General features: G+C 48.2%; 1 protein-coding gene and 1 non-coding gene across 4 annotated transcripts in view; both read left to right on the plus strand.

The window, feature by feature from the left end:
* LARGE1 (LARGE xylosyl- and glucuronyltransferase 1) overlaps positions 1-22,157 on the plus strand; it is a 545,419-nt gene that overhangs the window by 175,060 nt on the left and 348,202 nt on the right. The window lies entirely within an intron of this gene.
* LOC121041137 (small nucleolar RNA SNORA76) lies at positions 18,912-19,049 on the plus strand. Its single transcript, XR_005795583.1, has one exon. It is a non-coding gene; the product is annotated as a small nucleolar RNA SNORA76 (small nucleolar RNA).

Raw genomic sequence — 22,157 nt, forward strand, 5'->3', positions numbered from 1 at the left:
CAACTCCTAATGACATTAAGGCTGGAAGCCAGTGATCCTGTACATGTCCGAAAGTCCTACCGTTGGGGGCACTGGTTTAGCGTGGGGAGTGAGAGTCACAGGGCCATATGCCAGTTCTTGGCAGAGCTTGACTTAGAGGTATTTCCTCCCAGCCCATTCCCTGAACTTGTCTATATTTCTTGATTTTTCCCATTTTGGTGTTAATCTCTCTGCCTATCTGTTATACTCTACCAATCTATATTTAGCTATGAGATAATTAGAAATATGTATTTGGTCTTTGCCCTGGTTCCTGACACAGAGTTTGTAAAACCTTTGGAATTTCCTAAGGGGTGAGAGGAGCATCTGTTGTTATTATAATTAGCCCCTTTTAAAACTACCTGGATTTGGGGTGCCTGGGTGGCTCAGTCGGTTAAGCCTCCGACTTCGGCTCAGGTCACGATCTCGCGGTTTGTGAGTTCGAGCCCTGCATCGGGCTCTGTGCTGACAGCTCAGAGCCTGGAGCCTGCTTCGGTTTCTGTGCCTCCCTCTCTCTCTGCCCCTCCCCTGCTCATGCTTTGTCTCTGTCTCAAAAATAAATAAACATTAAAAGAAATTAAAAAAAAAAAAAAAACAACTACCTGGATTTATGCTAATGAGGTGATACTTGGTGGGGGCCCCAAATAGCTTTGGGATGGGGAGCTGGTTGTCAGAGCAAGGCAATGGGGAGAGGGTATGGGGGGGGTGCGTCTAGAGATTGAGTAAATCATTGGCCATTGATTGGCCAGCTCGGTCATGCCCCGTTAAACCAATAAGGGGTTTACATAGCTTTCTGGTTGGCGCACAGCTCTAGGTTCTGGGAGGGTGGCGCCCCTTGAAACATGGAAGCTCCATGTCTTTTCCCCCACATACCTTACCTTCTGCACCTCTTCCATTTGGCTGTTTTGAGTTGTAGGCTTTCTAATAAAGCAGTGACAGAGGAAAGTGCTTTTCTGAGTTCTGTGAGCCAGTCTAGCAAACTATGAAACCCGAGGAGGGAGTCTTGGAAGCATGCCAACTTTCTAGCCAGTGGGTGGGAAGGGAGGCCCGTGCTTGGACTGGTGTCTGAAGTAGGGCCACCAGTGGGGTCTGCATTAACTCCGGGTGTTTTAGAACGTAGGTGAGGGGGAGACACTATACATTTGGTGTCAAAAGTGCTGAGTAAAAACTGTTCAACTTGTCTTTTGGCCTCTGTTGCTGCCGTTTTGTAGTTTAGAATGTTCCTTACTGTGCTCTCTTGGGTACCATGACTTCCCAGCAGACCAGTTTCCTCAGCTGGAAAAGAGAGTGTCATGGGGATTAAATGAGCAGGGGTGTTAGGGGCCTGAGGGTTCTTTGTTACGGAGCACTGTCTTGTGCATTGTATGATGTTTAACAGTTTTCCTGGCCTCTCTACCGGCTAAATGCCGGTAGCATCTGCCCCTCCCCCACAGTTAGGACATCAAAAATGTCTCCAGGCATTGCCAAATGTCCGTTGGGGGTTGAGATCACCCTAAGCTGAGAACTACTGGCATGAGTAAGAAGATATCATGAGGCATTTTTTTTTTTTTTTAAGTTTGAAAGAGAGCACAAGCAGGGGAGGGGCAGAGAGAGAAAGAGACAGAGAGGGAGAGAGAGAGAACCCCAAACAGGCTCCACATTGTCAGCACAGAGCCTAACGCAGAGCTTGAACCCACGAGCTGTGAGATCATGACCGGAGTGGAAATCAAGAGTCGGACGCTTCTCCGACTGAGCCACCCGGGTGCCCCAAAAGACAGACTGAGGTATTCTTAAAAACCTCATCACTCTTGATGATAATGCAGTTGTGTGATTTATCTGACAGGTATTTGTGTAGCATTTACTGTGCTCACTGCATTGCACCGGGTTCTGAGAGACCATCAAAAAAGGTAATGAGATTATGATGGGCTTCGAGAATCCTACACCTGAGCATATGGGCTTTCGGGATTGCTTCGAACATTTTGTTCTGACCTAAAAATAGCAGAGGGATGTCGACAGTCAGGCCTTCTTCAGGCTTGGCGGCTCTCCTGTCGTGATTCCCAGCGAAGAGGACAGTGGGGAGAACGGTTGATCTCATTGGCTGGTCCTCTGGTTCCTGTGGACCCTGGCCTGGGAGAGGCTGTCCCTTAGAGCAGCTGGCCCTTGGAGATGACAGGCACTGTGACATTGCTGTTGCCTTTCTCCTTTGCATTCACAACCCCACCAGAATCTGGCCGGTGGGTCACTTCCACCTCTTCCCTGTGCTCACCTGTCGCTGAGGCAGAGGAGTCCACGTTGCAAAGCGCCACTGCTCAGAGCTCTCCATCACACTGGACTGTTGACCTTCCGAGGTCTTCCCGAGGTGCCCCCCCTGCACACCCCCAACTTCTACTCCCTCCACAGCTGCTCTCCTTGCTGGGCCCACGGCTCTGGCCCCTCTGGGAATGCTCTCCCTCCCCATCCGTCATAGCTCACTCCTTCACTCCGCGCAGGTCCTTGTCCACACTTCATCTTGTAAGAGAAGCCTTCCCTGGGGCCCTTTATGAAGTGGCTCTCCTCCCTCCCCCCACACCTGATTTTATTGTCTTCACAACTCTGATCACCACCTGACACATCCATTGTATTTTGTTGTTGTTGAGGCTATTATCTGTATTCTCCCACTAGGGTGTTAAAGTCCTTAGGGTGGACCATTTGTAGGTCTTTTCAGTGTCCAGGAGAGTGCCTGGCATGTCCTGAGCACTCAGTAATAATCCATGAATAAGCAGATGGATGGATGGATTCCCTCTTGACAAAGGAGACTTTTTAAGATGACTCTGTGTCACTACAAAGTTGCCAAGAGTGCGCACTGCTCTGGTAGTGTGACCTGGGTGCTGGTAGTCTGTACCTGTGTGAATCTCTGAGTGGTGTTTGGTCTGCCTTATGTCAGCCCTTCTCTCTCTTGCGGGGACTCTCTCCTGGTTATGAGCCCACATGGACATATAGATGAGGTCTCAAGGAGAACCCTTGTAGAACTCTGGCTGGGAGCCCCAGACTCCACGTCTGATCGCCAGCATCATCAAGAAGGGGTGTCGCGGGGCGCCTGGGTGGCTCAGTCGGTTAAGCGTCCGACTTCGGCTCAGGTCATGATCTCGCGGTCCATGAATTCGAGCCCCGCGTCGGGCTCTGTGCTGACTGCTCAGAGCCCGGAGCCTGTTTCCGATTCTGTGTCTCCCTCTCTCTTTGACCCTCCCCCGTTCATGCTCTGTCTCTCTCTGTCTCAAAAATAAATAAATGTTAAAAAAAAAAAAAAAAAAAAAGAAGGGGTGTCGCCTCCGTGCCCTGGGACTCACTGCTTCCTCCGCTCCTCCCTCCCCGCTCACGCTCCCCGTCTCCCCCCATCTCATGCACACAGAATTTTGACATGGGTCATCATTGTTGCTCCCGTATCTGCTGTCTTCCACACAGCCTTGTGCGCCAGTCCGCCTGCCACGTGGGCCACAGAGTGTGCATGAGTGAGGTCCCCAGAGACCCTGCAATGCACGGGGAGTGGGCGAAGAAAGGGGGCTCACAGTGGGTGTAAATGCAGGGTCACATCCTGTATGGATATATGTAAGGATGGCACAGTCCTGGAAGACGGGACTTTTTCTCTCGTCCGGCACAGAGGCCATCTTCCAATGGCTTTTGTTCTTGTCCTCCAAATTCTGTGCCCTCCCCCCTCCTTTTACCGTGATGGCTCCTTTCAGCCTCGTATGCCCTCTACCCAAATATACTTGGTGTCACAGCTGTTTTGGGGTGTTGGATCCTCAGAATCAGCACCTGCCTTTTTCATTCTTGTTTCCACTTTCTTACCTTACGGGACATCACACGTAGCAGGACTCCCTAGAGTGTCTGCAGAAACGAGCTGGCTGGGAGCAGAAGAAAGAGCACGAGGCTCATAGTCCCCAGAATTTCTTTGTGCATTACCCACATCCTGAAGTTCTTGAGATCCAGAGACGGCATATCTCCCCTTCTCCCTGGACCTTCGAGGTTGTGAGTCTTTCGCCATGAACCCAACTTGGGGCTTTCTGTGCAGCCCACCCGGAAATTAACAGTCTCCCCCTGTTACGAGAGCTTCATCAAGTTCTTTTAAATTGAAACTTTTCTCATTTGTAATTGCCCCTAGTGGCCGTCTTGTTTCAAACAGGCTTCGTTAGCTCGGAACGGACCTCTTCTCCCTTGCCTTCTGTCTCCTGTCGTTCGTTGCCCCAGTCCTTCCTAGGGATTCCAGAGGAATCTTCCTCAAAGGCTGTACCACTCCCTGCTGGAAAGCCTTCTGTGGCTCCTTATTGCCAGAACAAGAGTCGTGAGCTTCCTGTTTCTGCTTTCCAGCATCTCGCTCTGACTTCCCTTTCCAGCTCTACCGAAGCGGTTCGCCTCACCCCTCCTTCCATCCCCAGCCGTCAACCTCAACTGCCACTCATGACCCCAGCCCTCAGCAGACCCCTGCAGCAGCCATGGGAGATGTTCCTGGATGTCCTCATCCCTTATCTGTCTGCAGGCCGGTCCTCACGCAGGACCCACCTCCTCTCTCGTAGGCCCACCCTGTCCTTTCCAGAGAGCCCCCCTCCACTGTTTGCTCTCCCAGTACTATTCTCTGCTCCGTCTTGTCAGAAGGTATTTTTCCCTCCTCATTATTGCCATCATAACTCCCTCCATGACGGTAGCCTATTACCGTGTGCCCTCTGCTGGGACTCTCGAATGCTTTTGTCTGTCCATTCAGTTAGTTCCAAGGGCAGGAGTGAATGGTGAATCCCTGTTAATGTCTGGCTCCGTTCCATGCATGCCATAGGTCTCAATACATTTTCATTTAGTTGAAGCACTTTTAACGTTGTCTGTGTTTCATTTGTTGTCTTCATTGTTTTCATCCAACGTGGTTGTCATTACTATCTTTATAGTGACTTCGAAGCGACAGCATAATTTCTTATCCAGGCCCTCTCCGTTGGACTTCTGCTGCTGGGTATAAAACAGCATATGCCGAGAGACAAAGATAAAAATACAAATCGTGTCAGGGCTGCACGCAAGACTTTCATGTTTCCATTTAGCGCCAAAGAAGGTCACGCTCAGACCAGATGACTTATTTCCGCGTGCGAAGTCCAGAGCTTCTGTGAGAAGTTTGTTCTTACGTATCGCTTACAGCTGATGCCATTAACTTGCATTTGACCAATAAGCTTCAAGAGGGCACCATGCAACATTTATTGTGTGGCTGCTTTGGTTCTCTGTCAGATTTCAATGCTGTTCTTAATTTGGGGGCCTCAATTGCACTTAAAAGACATCCCTTGAAGACGCTTCATAGAAACGTTCCCGATTGCATTTCCTTTGTGCTCATGGCTTTGTGTCGTCCTTTGTTGTTCTTTGCCCCAATTCGTCTGGACTTTGAAGAGGGGAGTTTCAGAGTTCTGTGACTCAGCAACAAGCCCCCATAATTGCCAAGTATTGTACATAAAGGACTTACGTGTTCAGATTCTTACACTGTCTTCATAATAAACCCGGAAAACAGAATTTTGTCCACATTCTGGTATTTTTGTGGTATTTTTGTCCACATTCTGTGAATGAGATGATTGCCGTTCAGAAGGAATAGATATTTTGCTATGGTTTGATAACTTGCCCAAGGTTGTCTACAGCAGGATAGCCAACATTTCAATCTAAACCTACTGACTTCAAGTTCGGTTTTTCCCCTGCACAACACCTGACTCTGAAGTCATTTTACTGAATCTTACTTAGTCATATGAGGGTTGTAAATGGTAAAGCCCAGCTATATTGCTGCTGAATCCCACTCCCTTCTGCCTCTGTTTTTTTGTCAAGAAGATTTGATTCACCTTTAATGCTCTGGATTTCTGCTTTCCATTCAGTACCCTAGGAATCCCATGGGCACTAAGGACCCAGGAATTGCCCTCCCTGGGCAGGCACTAATGCTCTGCATGGAGATGGTGTTCTTCCAGGCTGTTCTTCCGGCGGCCCTCCGCCTTCATTGTCCCGGCTTTTGTTAGCAACCATCTTCTTTTTTTTTTTTTTTTTAAATTTTTTTTTTCAACGTTTATTTATTTTTGGGACAGAGAGAGACAGAGCATGAACAGGGGAGGGGAAGAGAGAGAGAGGGAGACACAGAATCGGAAACAGGCTCCAGGCTCTGAGCCATCAGCCCAGAGCCCGACGCGGGGCTCGAACTCACGGACCGTGAGATCGTGACCTGGCTGAAGTCGGGCGCTTAACCGACTGCGCCACCCAGGCACCCCTAGCAACCATCTTCTGTACAGCTGGATCATTCCAGCCAACGATTTCACCCCCTTACTTAAACCCCACACCCCCCCCCCCCCCCAGTGGCTTAGGACAATCTCAACTGCTTGTAGTCACCAAGGATGTGTTCAAGGTGGCCCCTGTTTACCTGGCAGCCCTATCTCTAGCCAGTTCCTTCTCTGACATTCTATATTTCAACCTTATTATAAACACAAATCATCTTCTCCAAGCCTCTGAGCCCTGGGCCTCCGGGTGTGCAGTGGTATACTGACTCTCAGAAAAGAAAGAATTAAAAAAGGCCTGATATGCAATTATTTGCTCATTCATGTGGCATAAATTCTCCCAATGGTAGGAGCCAGCCGGCATACCACTGGCAGCTTTCTCTTTCCTCTTCACCTTGCTGATTCTTGTTGGAACTTAATTCAGATACTACTTCTGCTGGGATGACTTTCTTGACCAGCACCCACCTGTCCCCTGCCTGGCAGAGGCTCTGTGTGCTCACATGCCTCCTTGCTAACATTGGTTATAAATAACACTTATCAGCCTGTATCATAATTGTGTGTGCTGGGAAATCTCCCTTCTGTTTTCTGCACTCTGTGGGTGGGTACCAGCTGTGTTTTGATTCATTCCTCCAAGCCAGTTCTAAGTACAAGGTCAAAGACATAGAAGATGTCCAACAAATCTTTGTTGAAGACACGTTTTGACCTTAAAAGGACCTTTGTGCTTCTCCCAAGGAGAGTGTTTCATGTTGATGAAGTACTAATCCTTCATATTTTAGTTGCAAGACCTGTAGATCTGCTCAAGTTTGGAAAGGGGGATGGTGGTGGTATCTGTGAGACCTAGGTATATGCCTGGAAACCCAGGAGTGTGAAATACAGCTCAATTTTACCTGAAAATCTATGAATCGAGGCTTTTACTTTCAGGATGTAGGAATCCCTAGGATCCATCTAGTCCCCAGTCTCCTCTGTCTGTCCGTCTCTCCATCTTTTCACTCTTTCTTGCTGTCTTTCTCGTTCCCCACCCCATACACTGTCCATCTCTGCCTCTCCTCATTCATTGCCTGTGTTCTTCTCTTTCTCTCGTTCATTCTTTTCTGCTCTCTCTCTTTTTTTTTTTTTTTTTTTTAATACAACCTAGTAGGGTTTTTCCAGCTCCAACTCCTTGTGACCTGTCAGCTTAGGCACCTGCCATCAGTGATAACTTCTCTTTGTATGCCTTATTTAAAATTTCCATGAGAAGAAATATGAGTGGCTCAGCATTGCTGGTTGAAGCCCCAAGCCGCCATCTTGGATCAGAATCTCTGGCTGGTGTAATCAGAACAGGGGAGGACAGAATCAGGCTGGGACACACAGACAATGACAGACCTGTATAAGACATTTGGAGATAAGGTGGTTCCCTCCAAATGGTGCCATCCCAGGCTGAGTAGAAGCTAAAAATGATAGTGAATTAAAGTTGGGGTGGGAGAGCCACTTCACTCTCGTTAAAATAATTGTGGATCGGGATGGAGAGAGCTGAGTCATGTGGCCACATGGCCAGCCAGCTCTTTGTTGGCTCATATTGTTTCCACCCAATAAGAGCCCAGGTCTATTAAAAATAATCATGGCTTCAGCTTCAGTGATTGCCTCTGGGAGTCCAGTCAACATATTAATTAATTATCCTCGGTGTGAACAGATTTCCTCTAAAAAGTCTCCTGTCTGTTTATTTTCTTAGCCTCGTTCTGTGCCTTCCAATTTGTCCAATCCTGTTCCCCCTCATCAATTGGTCACTGTCTTAGATTTCTCCCCAGCATCTGCTTTCGCTCTGAATGGTGTTGTCTTCCAGTGAGCCAGCCGTGGTTCTGATGGACCTCACTTAGCCAAGAGGCTTCAGAGAAGGAAAGCGGGTCTCTGCTTTGGTCTGCCTCTTGAATCAGTACCTCAAGGTATTGATAATCTTGGACATTTGGTCTCTGGGGACAGTCAGTGTGCTAATAAGGAACCATGAGCTGCGGATAAATAAATAGCACACTTGGCTTGGTTGAAGGGCAGGTATAGATAGTGCCTAGAATTGTCAGCAGTGAAACAGAAAAGGTGGTTTGCACTGCAGAATTGTGATTGACAAAGTATTACAGGAACCTAGAGAGCAGAAAGAGAAAAGCTTTAGGGTTGAGATGGGCAGTGAAAGCCGAGGGACTATGTATGAGAAGGATCTCTCAGAGGTGGAAATTAGTGGTGAGTGAAGTGGGAAGGCTGGCATAGGGGGCGGGAATGCGGGTGGACATCTTGGCTCTTGGCGACGACCCTGACTTTGGAGGAATAGGTTTGAAATGAAATTTCAGGACATGGTCAGTCAAGTGGTTCCATGCATGTTTTTAATAATCTTTATCCTTCATGCATTGTTTCCTTTTTCATTTGCTGTACCAGTGAGGGAAGTAAGTGCCAGTTGGTTTCTTAGGTACAGTCCTTCAAGCTTGGATTGCTCACAAAAGAAGGGTCTGTTGGGTCAACAGCTTTCCCAGATAACCTGTGGCTAAGAGCACTCCTGTCCCAGTGCAGATATTGGAGGGTTCTGGAGTGGATTTATTGGCCTTCCATGGCTCCTCTGTTTCTGGATTTCTGTAGGGTTGTACACTGACCCCAAGCAAATATTGAGTAGGTTGAAAGAACTGGGTCCTGAGAAGGTCTGGGCTTTACCAGTGCTAGAAGGAAGAAAGCCTTACTCTGTGGTAGCAGCTGAGAGCAGATTTACAAAATACTGTTCCAAAAGAAGCCCTGGGAGAAAATACTGGTGATTGAATCCTAGTCCACTGGGGTATGTCCCCACAGCTCTAGAGCATAGCACCAGTGGATGTCTTGATACAATAAACGGATAAATGTTACACTGTGAGCAGTGGACGGTTGGGTGGGTGGGTAGGTAAGGAAAGGGAAGGAAGGGAGGAGAGAAGAAACCCACCTACATGACCCTCAAACAGAAACAACATTTGGTCTACTTGGAGAGGCAGAGTATAACATATACAACTGAGAGGAGTATCTTGAGTGTCACTTGGGAATGACTTGGGTACTAGTGATAGAAAAGCCAACTAACAGTGGCTTAAACAAGAGTGTGTTTGTCTTACACCTTGGAGGCATGTGGTTTCTGCCATCAGTTCTGTGGCTCAATCATATTGGTCCTCTGGATGGGCATCTCTGAAGGTCTCCTGATCTTATATTTGCAAGATGGTTGTAGGAATTCCCAAGCATCAACAAACACTAAAAATCATCCCTTCTCCAACGGCCAGTTGGTAAACATTTACAACACACACCTGCCTATATGTCCTTATATTTGTAGTATAATATATGCCTATGTGTCATATATTTGTAGTATTATATTTATATATCTGTTACCATATGTCTATAAGTAACGTATAGTAAAGGCTCAACATATTTTTTTTTTTAATTTTTTTTTCAATGTTTATTTATTTTTGGGACAGAGAGAGACAGAGCATGAATGGGGGAGGGGCAGAGAGAGAGGGAGACACAGAATCGGAAACAGGCCCCAGGCTCCGAGCCATCAGCCCAGAGCCCGACGCGGGGCTCGAACTCACAGACCGCGAGATCGTGACCTGGCTGAAGTCGGACGCTTAACCCGACTGCGCCACCCAGGCGCCCCTCAACGTATTTTTTTGAATGAGTGCACAGGTGCCATATAAAATACAAGACTATTAAAATTTGCACTTCAAATAAACATCTAACAGTTTTTGGTATAAACATCACTCAAACATTGCATGGACACACTCATACTAAAACGTGGTTAGTTCATCTGAACTTCAGATCTAACTGGGTGTACTGTATTTTTATTTCCTGCATCTGGCAACCCTAGGGACATCGGAGTGACTTTATGGAAATACATTTGAAGGTTTGCCTCTGTTTCCCAAAGTGAGGGCTACCTGTTGTGAACCTACTTAAGCATATGGATTGAGGTGGAAAGTTGAATGTAGATTGTGCACAGAGTTGGAACAATTTATCTGGAGGGAAACATGAAATTGGAATTAGTAGTTAGTGATGGAGAATTAACTCAAAATTAAATTGTGAATGGTTTGTAACTCCTCAGAGAGATTTCTTAGTGTTGGTTTCAGAACAGTGGAAAGAAAGCCCCACTGCCAGCTGGAATCCACAGCATGGCAGTGTGGGTCTTTTTCTTCATGACATCTGTCTGTGATCACAAGAGAGATTTGACCCGTGTTGGAGAGAGTAGCAACTTCAGGCTGGCTTGTGCGATGTCCCCCGAGGTACCAGACGGGGGTCTGATTTGTGATCCTTGCCACATGTCATGTTGCTGGATCAGGGAGCTCGGGGGAGAGAATTTCTGAACTGGGCGCTTGTTTGGAATACGATTTCCTGGGTTCCACCCCAGACCTACTGCAGCAGTTGCCCTGAGGTATGGGGCCCAGCACTCTTAGCTTTTAACTAGCCCTCAAGGTGGCTTTGCCCGCTGAAGTTTGAGCACCTCTGTTCTAAGCAGCAGAGGGACTATTGAAGAGTGTTTGCTTTGTGGTTCAGAGAAAGGCTGTTATGAGCCCAGCCGGTCTGGAGAAACCACTTGGAGACTGGTTAACACCCAGATGTTACCCGAACATTACCAACCTGCCCTTAGGAACATCCACGTAAGCAGGATGGCAGGAGTCTGCTGTTGTACCTTCAAGGAGCAGTGGGAGGGCTCAATGGGCTCAGAAGACGGCCTGTTGGTGGTAAGCTATCTCAGGTGTGTTGATACCAAGATGTGGGAAAAGTCTCGTGATAGGTAGGCACCCTGGTTTCTAGTCATGACCTGCCCAGTAAGTGGTCCAGTTAACCTCATACGACTTCTTTCTTTTCTCTGGACCTCAGTTTCTGGTCGTGTCAAGGGAGGATTTAAGAGGAACAGCCTTGATTTGGACTCCTTGTTGCCCAAGCCTCTCACACAAAAGATGAAGAGTTGGAAGCCCAAGAATTTCCCCCAGCAGAGTATGAGCTGGGGTCTCCTGCTTCCCACCCAGGCTCTTTGCTCTCTGTTTTGTTGTGCCCCCCACCCCCCTTCTCTCCACACTTGCACATCAGTCCTTCTGAGGATGAGGGGGGACTGTCTGGGACTTGGATTCCAGAGGACATCCTGGAGGGAGCCAGGAACCCTTGGAGTCCATCAGGCCCAAGTTCGGATCCCTATCCTGGTGGGGGTGGAGGGGTGGGGAGGGAGGAAGGGCGGAGGGAGGGGCAGACAAGGTGATGCAGAATGAGCAGGTTCACCTGCAGGTGTCTCCCTTGCTCAGTCTGCATGAAGGGCTACTGAGCCCAAAGTCAGAGGGGATGGGGATGGAATGAAATGAGGTTCTGAGACTGATTCCCTCCTTCTCTCCCACCACCTCTGTGCATTTTTGGAGGCCTGTGCTCTGTGCACACGAAGTAGTCACTTGTATGCCTCTATAATCTGCAGTGGCTTATGTTGGAATTCAAGAGGTCATGAAGGCCAGAGTGAGCTTGGAATGGGTCAGAGATCTGTGTGTGGTTGGTTGGTTTTCAGAGGATTTCTCAGGGCCAGTGATAGGCCTGTGTGAGAACAAGATGATGTCACCGTCCATTTTGCCTGGATTTTGTTTGGTCCCCCCCCCCCCCCAGTTTCTTTTGTTTTCCCTTTTTTGATTGGTTTGGTAAATGTATATTATAGTTCTTAATCTAGCATTTACACAATCAAAGCAATTGTTTCTTATTTCTAGCTCCAGTTTATTGTATGCTGTCTTCTATCCCAGTTTGATCTTGCTCATTTCATCTCATGAAAGTAGGTATAATTCTTTTCACCAGTTCAGCAATGAGGCCACTGGCAGTGAGGGAATGGGTATGTCCAAAGTTGAACAGGTAAAGGAGCCAAGATCTGAACTGGCTCGTTTGACTCTAGAGTCGGTACTTTAATTTGTCCAGGCAAGGGTGACTTCTTCATTTCTGGTCTGTCTGTTACCACGGTGGTAGGATAGTGGGAACTTTCTGCTGTTGTAGCCAACTTAGTAGAAAGGCAAGCATCCAGTCCCCAGCTGCCTAGACCATTGTGCAAGATAATCCGGTTCAACATTACCAACTGGTGGGGTTCATTTTTAAACCCTGAATATCACAGAGGAAGAATAAACAGATACACAAATTTACCATTTATGACAGGAAATTTGCACCTGGGGCGGGGGGGGGCGGGGGGGGGGGAACGCCTAAAACAAAACCATCACCTAGATAATTAAGGAACTCTCACATTAATACAATGCCAACCTGCTTTACTGGGCCCAGCCATGTGTGCTGGCTGGTGTGTTTAAAAATAAACCACCAACACCACAATATAAATGAACAGTAAGCTGTAACTAATGTGCTTCCAACATCCAGGGGTGGTGCCCTGCGTTCCCATAGTAGAGGCATGGCAGAGGTGGGGCGGCTCTCCGTGAAGGGCTGTTTGGGGATACATTTTAATGTGGTTCCAGAAAGACGTGGAAGAGGCCTCCTCATTTTTTCTTTATCTGATTCAGGGAAGACAGGGAGCTGGAACCTTTTTAAAAACCAACTTCATCCATTTCTTTAATGATCATCTGAACAGCTAAACCTTCTGGGACGATTATATATAATCGTTCTCCAAGCCGTATCCATTTTCCCTGGTCTGTAGATATATCTATCCCTCGCCTGCTTTTTAAATAAAACTGATCCTGATTAATTATAAGAAAATAGATATGAAATGAAGCTTTGAGCTTCTTAGCAAATCTTAGCCCTCAAGTGATGTGGTTTTGCTCTCTACATGAAGAGGTTCATAAAGGGGAGATTTTGAGGACAAACAAAAACAAATTAGCTATGCGGGTAGGCAGTTTGTGGCTGTGAACAAGTGGCTGTCATTGGCACCATAGATATTTAAGATATACCACCTGCGAGTATACCTGTTGTACAAGGCAGATTCCTGAAGGTGGTAGAGTTGGTGCCATAGGAACAGAATTTAAACTTGACTTAGGTAAAGGCTGGTGAGGAATGAGGGGGCCAAGGTAACTGGCTCTTTTTCGCCTTGTTGCTTTTACTTTGTTTTTATAAAGACTGGGTTATGTTAGTAGCTTTTCTCGCTGGCCTCAGTAGGATGCATGATACCCATGTGTGTGTATGCACACTTACTCTCCATCCTTCTCTCTTAACCGCTGTGGCTCTAACCATTCTTGGTTTCCTCTAGTTCTCTACCTGTTCCTTTCTGTGTCTTGACTACACTTGGAGCCAAGTTGATCTCCTGGGAATTTCCTGTTGATGATGGAGTGGAGTGTGTGGCTCATCTAGTTGCCCAGTGGCTAGACCTCTCATTCTGGCGTGCTCATAACTTCTGGGTCTCTGGTCTCAGTGAACACTCCCCTCTTGCGCTCTTCTCCTTGAGGGCCTCCTCCCAAGACCCATCTGATCCTGCCTGCCTCAAGACTGCTCGGATGTTCAGGGAAGAACCATTTCTCCAACTGAGGCAGCATCCTTAGTGGTCCAGAGCCATTCATGTCCAGTGGTAGGCCTGGCATCCAGGTTCTTGGCTTCCCTACCAAGTTGCATCTGCCATCTTGTTCTTCACCCAACATGGTTGACATGGTTGTTGAACAGGGTAGTGGGAGTGGTTAAAGCTCTCTGGAGTCAACCTGCCCTTTGGCAGATGGTACAGCTCCTGGACCTCCAATTTTTGCCACTGTTCTTCTTAGCTTGCTCAATACCTAGACAGTTCTATCCATGGGCATCCATTAGACCCAGAACTAGCCATTTTTTAGGGCCAAGGTCAAGATTTACAGTTTTAGTCTCCCATTTGATGCTTTGATTTACTGTCTCTTTTCTTCTTAGAATCCTTTATTTAAACTCCTAGACTTACACTTGTTACTGGTATTCCTCAAAGACTTAACACATTTTAATACAATTTGTATTGCATTGTTCTGCATTCTCGAATTTTTTTTTATCTCCTTGAATTCTTATAAACGCCTTGCTTCATGAGCTATTGTCTTCTGCTTCTTTGGGAACTGCCCATGGTAATTCTTTGCATATAGGGCTACTCAAACAGACATTGGTTGAATGACAATGGCCTTTTCCAGAAAGGAAACAGAGACAGTACAGTCAGATGGCGATAGTGAAGCTTTCCTTCTTTTTTCCACCTAACAAGTGTCTGGCAAGAGAAGAAAGTACATCAAAGTAGTGTTGGGATTAATTCTAAGGGCAAAGTTTAATTGGTCCTGGGGTTTTCCATCATTCTGTACCTGAACAAAGGCCATTATTTTCAGTGGCAGCTTATCACTGCATTGTTTCCATGGGTGCTGCTGCCCTGATCCACTGGCTGGGTGGGAGGAAGACACACTTTATAGAAGAAAGAAATGGTTTTGGACCTGATGTAATCCTCAACTGTCAAACAGCTGTCCCAGTGTGTTACCTCCTAGAACAGAATCATGAAACTTAATTAAAACTGGGAAGGCTCTTTTGAGGTTACCTTGACCACTCCATCCATTCATACATACGTTCATGCATTAAGCAGAAATATTGATCAGGAAACTAGGTGCAAAGTTTTCCACGAGGTACCATCAAAAGGCTCTGAGGAAGCATGAAATCCAATTTGGAGAGCAGGCATCAATCACATGGGGGCTACTGAGGGTTGTGATCCCACAGTTGAGTGGCTCGTAATGAAGGTTTTTAAAAATTGGTGCACTGCCATGGGGAATGGGTAGCTCTACACAACCATGGTGTCTCGACAATCCTGAGCAGAGGAGAATGAGTCATGACGACAGGCAGTTGCTGGCTCAACAACCACAAAAATGCCAGTTTTAATCCTAGAACAGTCTTGGCATGCTCGATGCGAATGACTCCTTGGGATAAAGTTAGACCTCAGGTACAGGCTCCACTGTCACTCTGTTTAGATCTGTGACCCTCTGGTAAGCTGCTTACCCTTGCTGTGTGTGTCCCGTTCCTCAGTGGTAATGACTGTTATGGGTTGGATTTTGTTCCTTTCAAAATGCATAGGCTTAAGAACTCCTACCCAGGAAGTGACAGTATTTGGAGATAGAGTCTTTAAAGAGTTAATTAAGGTAAAATGAGATCTCATGGGTGGCCCTAATCCAGTGTTACCGGTGTCCTTTTAAGAAGAGGAGATGAGGACACAGACACACAGGAAAGACCATATGGAGACAACAGGGGAAGACAGCCACTCATAAGCCAAGGAGAGAGGCCTGAAAAGAAATCATCCCTGTTGACACCTTGATCTGGGAACTTCCAGCTTCCAGAAATGTGAGAACATACATACATTGCTGTTGTTTAAGCACCCCCAGTCTGCAGTTCTCTGTTACGGCAGCATTAGTAACCTAAGACGGTGACAGTCACCAGAAGAGAGGCACTGTGGCTCAAGAAGGCGTGCGATGTCTAGCTTACATGGTGCGCCACATGGCAGAACCCTGGCTGGACCGAGTAAAAGGGATTCAGCTTTGAGTCCGCATCCGTGTCTCCACCTTCTCGGTAGGTGGACTCAGTGCCTGGTGCACAGTCGTGCTAACTACTTTCTTTCTCAAATAGCAGCCCCATTGGGTGCCGACAACTTCTCTCCAGTCTGTGGAGGCTACTCACACCACAGTGCCAGGCTCAGTCGAAAGTGCTTTTGTCTCCTCCAGACCATGCAGTGTGATTGGTGAGTTTTGAGCCATTCATCCTAGGAAATGGCCCAAGGAGGTTCTCCTGAAGGTCCGGGGGGTGGGGGTGGTATTTGGGGCTGCATTATTCTCAGCACCCAGACTTCTGTCAGCCCGCTCAGGTGTGTCTGCCTCCCTAAGACTGATGTTCAGTCCATTTGCTGGTCTCTGTTTGGTGCTTCTGTGGACATTTCCAGAGCCAGGTATACACATGGTTCCCTTGTTTCTATCTCTGGCTTTCTCAGATGTGCTAACTCTGGTGGATTTTTAGCGGGGGGTGGGGGTGGGGGGGTGTACTAGCCCTAGGGCCCGCACAGTACTACTAAAATCCCAATAGTGACATCAGCCACTTGAGTGTGTGGGTAGCCAGTGGGAGGCAGCTCCATCTGGAAACTAAAAAGGGAAACAACAATCCTCTCCTTTCACTTCTAGAATTTTCTGTGTCTTTGCAGGTAGACAGGGCCAAGTAGGGAATTTACAATTTGACACTTTTTTTCCCAAAGCAGCTTGATTTTTTTTTTTTTAAGTTCCTTTGATTCCAAAGAACTGGGAGCAGAGAGTAAGGCTGGCTGGGAAGCCAGAGCAATTGGAGAAAGGAGGGCGAATGATGGATACGTGCCTGGCGTCCTGCGTGCTTGGAAAACCTTGGCTGTGGACTGAAAATGCAGCCATAAACCCCAGCAAGAGGAGCCCTAGAACCGTTTCCAGCTGTTAGCACCTGGAGACTTCCTAAGTTACAATGAAAAGAGCAACTCTGGCAAGCCGAACTTGACTTGGTGAATTTTGTTATGTGTAGCTTGACTGCTTTCCATTCTCCCCTGGGCATTCTCTGTATTTCACTGATGGATGTGTAATAAAATGGTCAGACTGTTTGTGCCAGAGGACAGGTGTGGTCCTGGGAGGTCTCCCTTTAGCAACGGGCAGGATGACCAGGAAAAAGACACATCCTTCTCGTGTCGGGACAGTGAGGAAGGGAAGCCGGTGTGGGCTTTTCCTTTCCTGCCTCCCGTTTTTGTCCCATTAGTCATAACATTATTCGGCTGGCATTGGTCTCGTGTGTCAGTTCTGGATCTCCTGAGATGATAGCATTCTCACTTGAGGATGGAGGCAATGATTTCTTTTTCAGGCTGCTTTCAACCTGCAATATTACCAAGATGTGAGCTGGCGTGGTATCTGAAAAGAGTCTATGATGGCCACTGCCTTAGGGCAGAGAGGAGCCAGCCCGTAAGTTTCTGTCTGCATTTTTGAGGCAAAGGACTTGTGAGATGGTAGGTTAGCTGTGCAAATGATCTGGGACCCAGGTACCTGGTCTTGATTTGCTGAATCTTTTCCTTTCTTTAAAGCTGTTCAGTCGGTCTTTACCAGAATCCACCCTACCCACCCCCCCCACCCCCCAAGAGGGGAGTCTGAAATTCCATCAAGTTATTTGTCTGATTTATCAGTGTTTGCAAGGTCAAGACTGTCTCGCCCCAGGTCACTCCTGGCAGAGCTGGGACTTGAACCTGCGACTTCTTTCCCATCTTGGACGCTCTTGGCCTTACAGGGAGCTCCTTCTGCTTTCTAGGAACTGTCACCCTTCTGTTCCATCTGCACTGCACAGTAGAGACTGAGAGGAACCTTCATGTTTTCTCGAAGGCTCTCACAAGATGGCCCCTCTTAGCCATTGGAGGGGTCCACTGAAGGCCTCTGTGGGATGTGGGCTGATCCTGTGGTCCTCCTCGTTCGTATAATGGGAAGCAGCCCTCAGGAGAGAAGGATGTGCATTTGTATGCAGCTGGGCGGATGGCGTTGAAATAAACGCCACCCTCATCAAACTACACAGCCGGCACATCGCAGGGAAGATGGACCAAAATGGAATGCTGATTTTTCTCACCACCGTCTTTAGAAACCTCCTTCCTCACCACCCACCTGCTGGTGGTAACGGCTAGGAGCAGTCTAGCCTGCAACAAACTGCTTAGGTTTTGGAGACCGCCCTGTGTTCAGATCCATTTATTGATGGATGGATTTATAATCTGTGGAACTGTTGAGGGAAGTCACTTTCCTGAGCTTTATTCCTTTTATCTATAAACTGGGCATATTAATGCCTAACTCAGGTCTTTAGAGTTAATACGTGAATGTAAAGTACTTTGTACAATGACTTACACACAGGGAGCATTCAGTAGTAGGTGCTATCCTCGCTGGGGTTTTCCTTATTGAGATTGACTCACTGACCTTTGCCTGGGGTGGATGTGCTGGCTTCCATAACAGAGAAGGTACCCAGTCTAGTCCCTGCTCTTGGTTATCGTAGTAAGTGAAAGCTATTGTCGCAGTGTGGGATAATTCAAAGATCTGAATAATTCAGCAGATACAGCAGAACTGGGAGATCCAGGGACTTGACTTTCTTCTCCCAGCCCTGTCTCAAAATAACTTGAAATACTCATAGTGTATTGGGGCAGCTTGCTTTACTTTACATGACCTCAGTGTCCTCATCAACGAAATGGGGCTAACCGAGCGCCGTTCGATCCTGAAGAGAGAGCACGGAAGGGAGGTGCCCATCTCAGTGCTGGGATTAAGTCAGGGCTCAGTCAGCGGCTGTCGGAGCAATACCGACATCGCTCTTTCTGGGGAGTAAACTGCCAGTTCACCATAGGAACTATAAATTGTGCTTTTACCCTTTAACTCAGTGATTCTATTCTTAGGAATGTACTGTCCCCAAATATAGATCCCAAAAGAAAAGGGGGAGCGGGGAAGAGTGGAGCCTGTCAGAGCGGTTCATAGCAGTGCTGTTTAAAATAGCTCCAAATTGAAAACGCTGCACGTGCCCGACGTCGTCAGCCCTTTTTTGGCGTTTTAACGCCACAGAGCCCGCTACGGCCACGGAGTGTGTCAGAAGCGTGGGAAGTGTGCACGGCTTCCGGTCTGTGGGATGTCCCGACGGGGAAGGCAACAGGCTGCTGTTTTCACCGAAGCCCAGAGAGGGCTAGGGTGTTTTTGAAGTCAGTTCTGCGGTCTGCGGAGCACCCTTCTCTGTGGGTCCCCTGCTTTGGTCCCAGCCGAGGCACTCCGTGGCCACCTCTGCAGCGCCTGGCCCGTGGCCTCAGGGGTCTGGTGGCAGTGCCAGAGCAAAGCCAGCTTGTTCAGATCTGGGGCTGCCGAGATGCCGCCTAAGCAGTCCCTTTGGCAACGAGTGACATCCGGCAAAGGGCGCAGCCGACAGAGGCCCTGAAAGGAGGTGCCTGTGGGTGGAGGATGTGATGCACACGGCGGGTGGGGAGGCCACGGAGCCTGGAGGCTGGCTGCACTTTCACATTTCAAGGCCTTTCTGTGTGCAGACAGAGACTTGAAGAGATTTCTGGGGTGTGTGGGCAGACGGATCATCTCCTCTGCTTGGATTTCTCTAGTACTGGGTGCCTGGTGACAACAGTTCTTGGGGGATGGCTCTCAGTCACTGGACACTCAGCCCCCACCCCCCCTCCCGGCACTTAGAGTCCCGCCCAGAAGGGTGGTTATCATTCTTCCTCAGAGGATCGTTGGGGGCCTCGGCAAAGGAAATGTTCACAAAGCTTTTGGCCCCAGTGAGCGCTCAGGACGCGCTGGCTGTCTTTCTGCTTCCTGGAGGTGGGGAGCGGGGATGGATTTGAATGTGGTCTTTCTTTTTATGCACATGGCAGTCATCCATCCAGGAGTTTTGGGGGGGGGCGGGGGGGCTCTCAATCCCTGGTCCTGTCCAGCTGTCCGCCCATGCATACTCCTCCCTGATGACGGTCCTACCAATACAGGTGGGCGTCATCAAAAAACACAAAAAATGGCCTTGGGGTGGGGGGAGGGGGGGGCGGCTGGCACTAGAGTTACATATTCTAGTACGTTATTCCTTCTTTTTCATAATGTCATTATAGACCATGATAAAAGAAATGAGTCAATAAAATGGAGAATTAGACGTGGTAATTCCCGAGATTTAAGATCGAAAAATGTGACGATTCAGTGCTTTAGCATGGGCAATCTTATTATATCATCCCTCTGCTTAATATCGTTTAGCAGCAGCTCCGTGTTGAGGACAAAATGGAAACTCAGCCTCGTGTACAAATCCTTTCACAGTTTGGCCCATGGCTGCCTCCTCGGTTCATTTTTTGGTCCTTTTTCTTGAACGTTCCCGAAGATGTGCATATTAATTTCCTGTTGCTCCTTTGACGAATTAGCACAAACTTAGCGGTTTCCAACAATGCAGACGGATTCTTTCAGACTCCTAGAGGTCAGAAGTCCAACATCCGTCCCTCTGGGCTCAAGTCAGGGAGTCGGCAAGGCTGGTTGCTCGTGGAGGCCCTGAGGGGACAATCCGTTCCTTTGCTTTTTCTCGGCTTCAAGTGGTTGCACATATTCCTTGGCTTGTGACGTGTTCCTCCGTCTGCAAAGTGTTTCGCTCCAGTCTCTGCCTCCGTGTCGCACTGACTTTCCCTCCGATCCCGACAGTTCCCGCATGTGTCTTAAAGACCTTGCGATTGTACTGGGCTCACCCAGATAATTCAGCATCATCTCCCCATCTCGAAATCTTTAATCATACCTGCAAAGTCTCTTTTGCCTTATGATGTAACATTTACAAGGGCCAGGAATTAGGACTTGGGCATCTTTGGGGGACTGTTATGTAGCTTAACCCAGTGTGGTTCCCTGGTCTCTGTGTTGAGTGTTCTTGATGCTTGGGACATCTTTGCCTGCCTCCTTCATGAGGTTCATTCCTGCTCATCCTTCAGAACCCACCCCTGAGGCTTCTCTAGAAGATTTCTTTGGTCCTCTTCCATCTCCTGCCCTGTTGATCTCGTACATGCCTCTCCTTATCTGACACCTTAAAGCCATTACTAGCATTGCCACACTGTATGATAATGTAGGTTTATTTGTCAGCCTGTCCCAGCAGTCCTTGGGGACAGGGACTGCATTGTCACTGTCTTCCTATCTCTACCATGTGGACCAATGGCCACACTTCGTAGGTGCAGGTTGATGGGTGCCCAGGGAAGTGGGAGCCAGGGCAGGAACCACGCCACCCATCATGGAGATACTCAAAGGGGAAGCCCTTTGTCCTGATGTCCACACGACCTCATTGGCCTGGAATCGTTTCCTCCTGGGAACTGTAGCCCCTTGGGCTTCAGCAGGTCAAGGTCCCATGTTTTCCTGTTTCTTCAGCTGTCTAATTCCCTCTTTGTTGGGCTGCAGTAGATTAGCCTCAGTAAAAGCGAATAGACAATTTCCTATTAACATTTATATTGCTTTTCTTTTCTATTTCTTGGCGAGGCTCTGAGGACTGGGATGGCTGCGGAAAATGTTCTTTCATCTAAATAATGTCCCTGTTGGGGGCTGGATGCTGGTTTTTTGCTGGGCTGTGCAGAAGAATGGGTGGGGTGGACTCATGAGCCCAGGAAAAATTAAGGCACCGAAGCCAATCTGGAAAAATCAGTAAATGTATACGGAGTGCCCCCTGTGTGTCTGCTCCCATGCTAGGTCTTGCTACACAGAATGAATGTCTTGCATTTATTAAGTGGTTACTATGTGCCAAGCATTCTCCCAGGTGCTTTAATTTTTATCACTTCCTTGACTTTCTTAGAGCTACCCTATGAAACACAGGTCCTATTATCAGAGTTACAGAGGAAGAAACTGAGGCAGAGAGAGGTTGCTGTCCACGTTCAGGGTCACAGTCTGGTGAATGATGTGGGCTCCGGAGCGTTCTCCTGCCCACCTTGCTGACAGAGAAAGCCCAGCTCAGCCCCTCTCCCCAAAATGCTCATGGTCTGGAGGGGAGGAGACATCTAAGCTGGCAGTGCCCTAAAAAGTGAGTGGGAAATCCACAGGTAGTCTGGGACTGTGAAGGGCAGTCCAGGCAGAGGGAATAAGGAAACCAGAAGCAGGGAAGTGTGAAAGTAATTATTGTGTTCAGGGAAGAGTGAGTAGCAAGCACTTCAGGGCAGTGTAGGTTGCTTTGAAAGCTGCTGTAGGGAAGGCTGGCTGGCAGAGAGTCCCGGAAGGACAGGAGGATGTAGCCGGAGAACGGATCTCCTGCTCTGTGGTCAGGAGGTGAGCAGCTGGAGGTGACTGTGATGAGGTGGACAGTAGTGTCTGTCGAGCTGTAGTAGGCACACAGATTTCCTGGGATGTGGTTGATACAGACTCTGGTCCAGAGGCCTGGGGTGAGCCTGAGAGACTGCTTTCCTCAGTCTCCCAGGTGACACTGATGTGGTCAGTACCTACCTCTCACTGGGCAGGGAGGGTGTTGGGGGGAAGCAGGTCTGGGAGGGTGTGGGGAGGGGATGCAGGTCTTGGG

This window comes from Herpailurus yagouaroundi, unplaced genomic scaffold, assembly GCF_014898765.1.
Source record: "Herpailurus yagouaroundi ecotype Mexico unplaced genomic scaffold, PumYag 182, whole genome shotgun sequence".
In the NCBI taxonomy this organism is placed as follows: domain Eukaryota; kingdom Metazoa; phylum Chordata; class Mammalia; order Carnivora; family Felidae; genus Herpailurus; species Herpailurus yagouaroundi.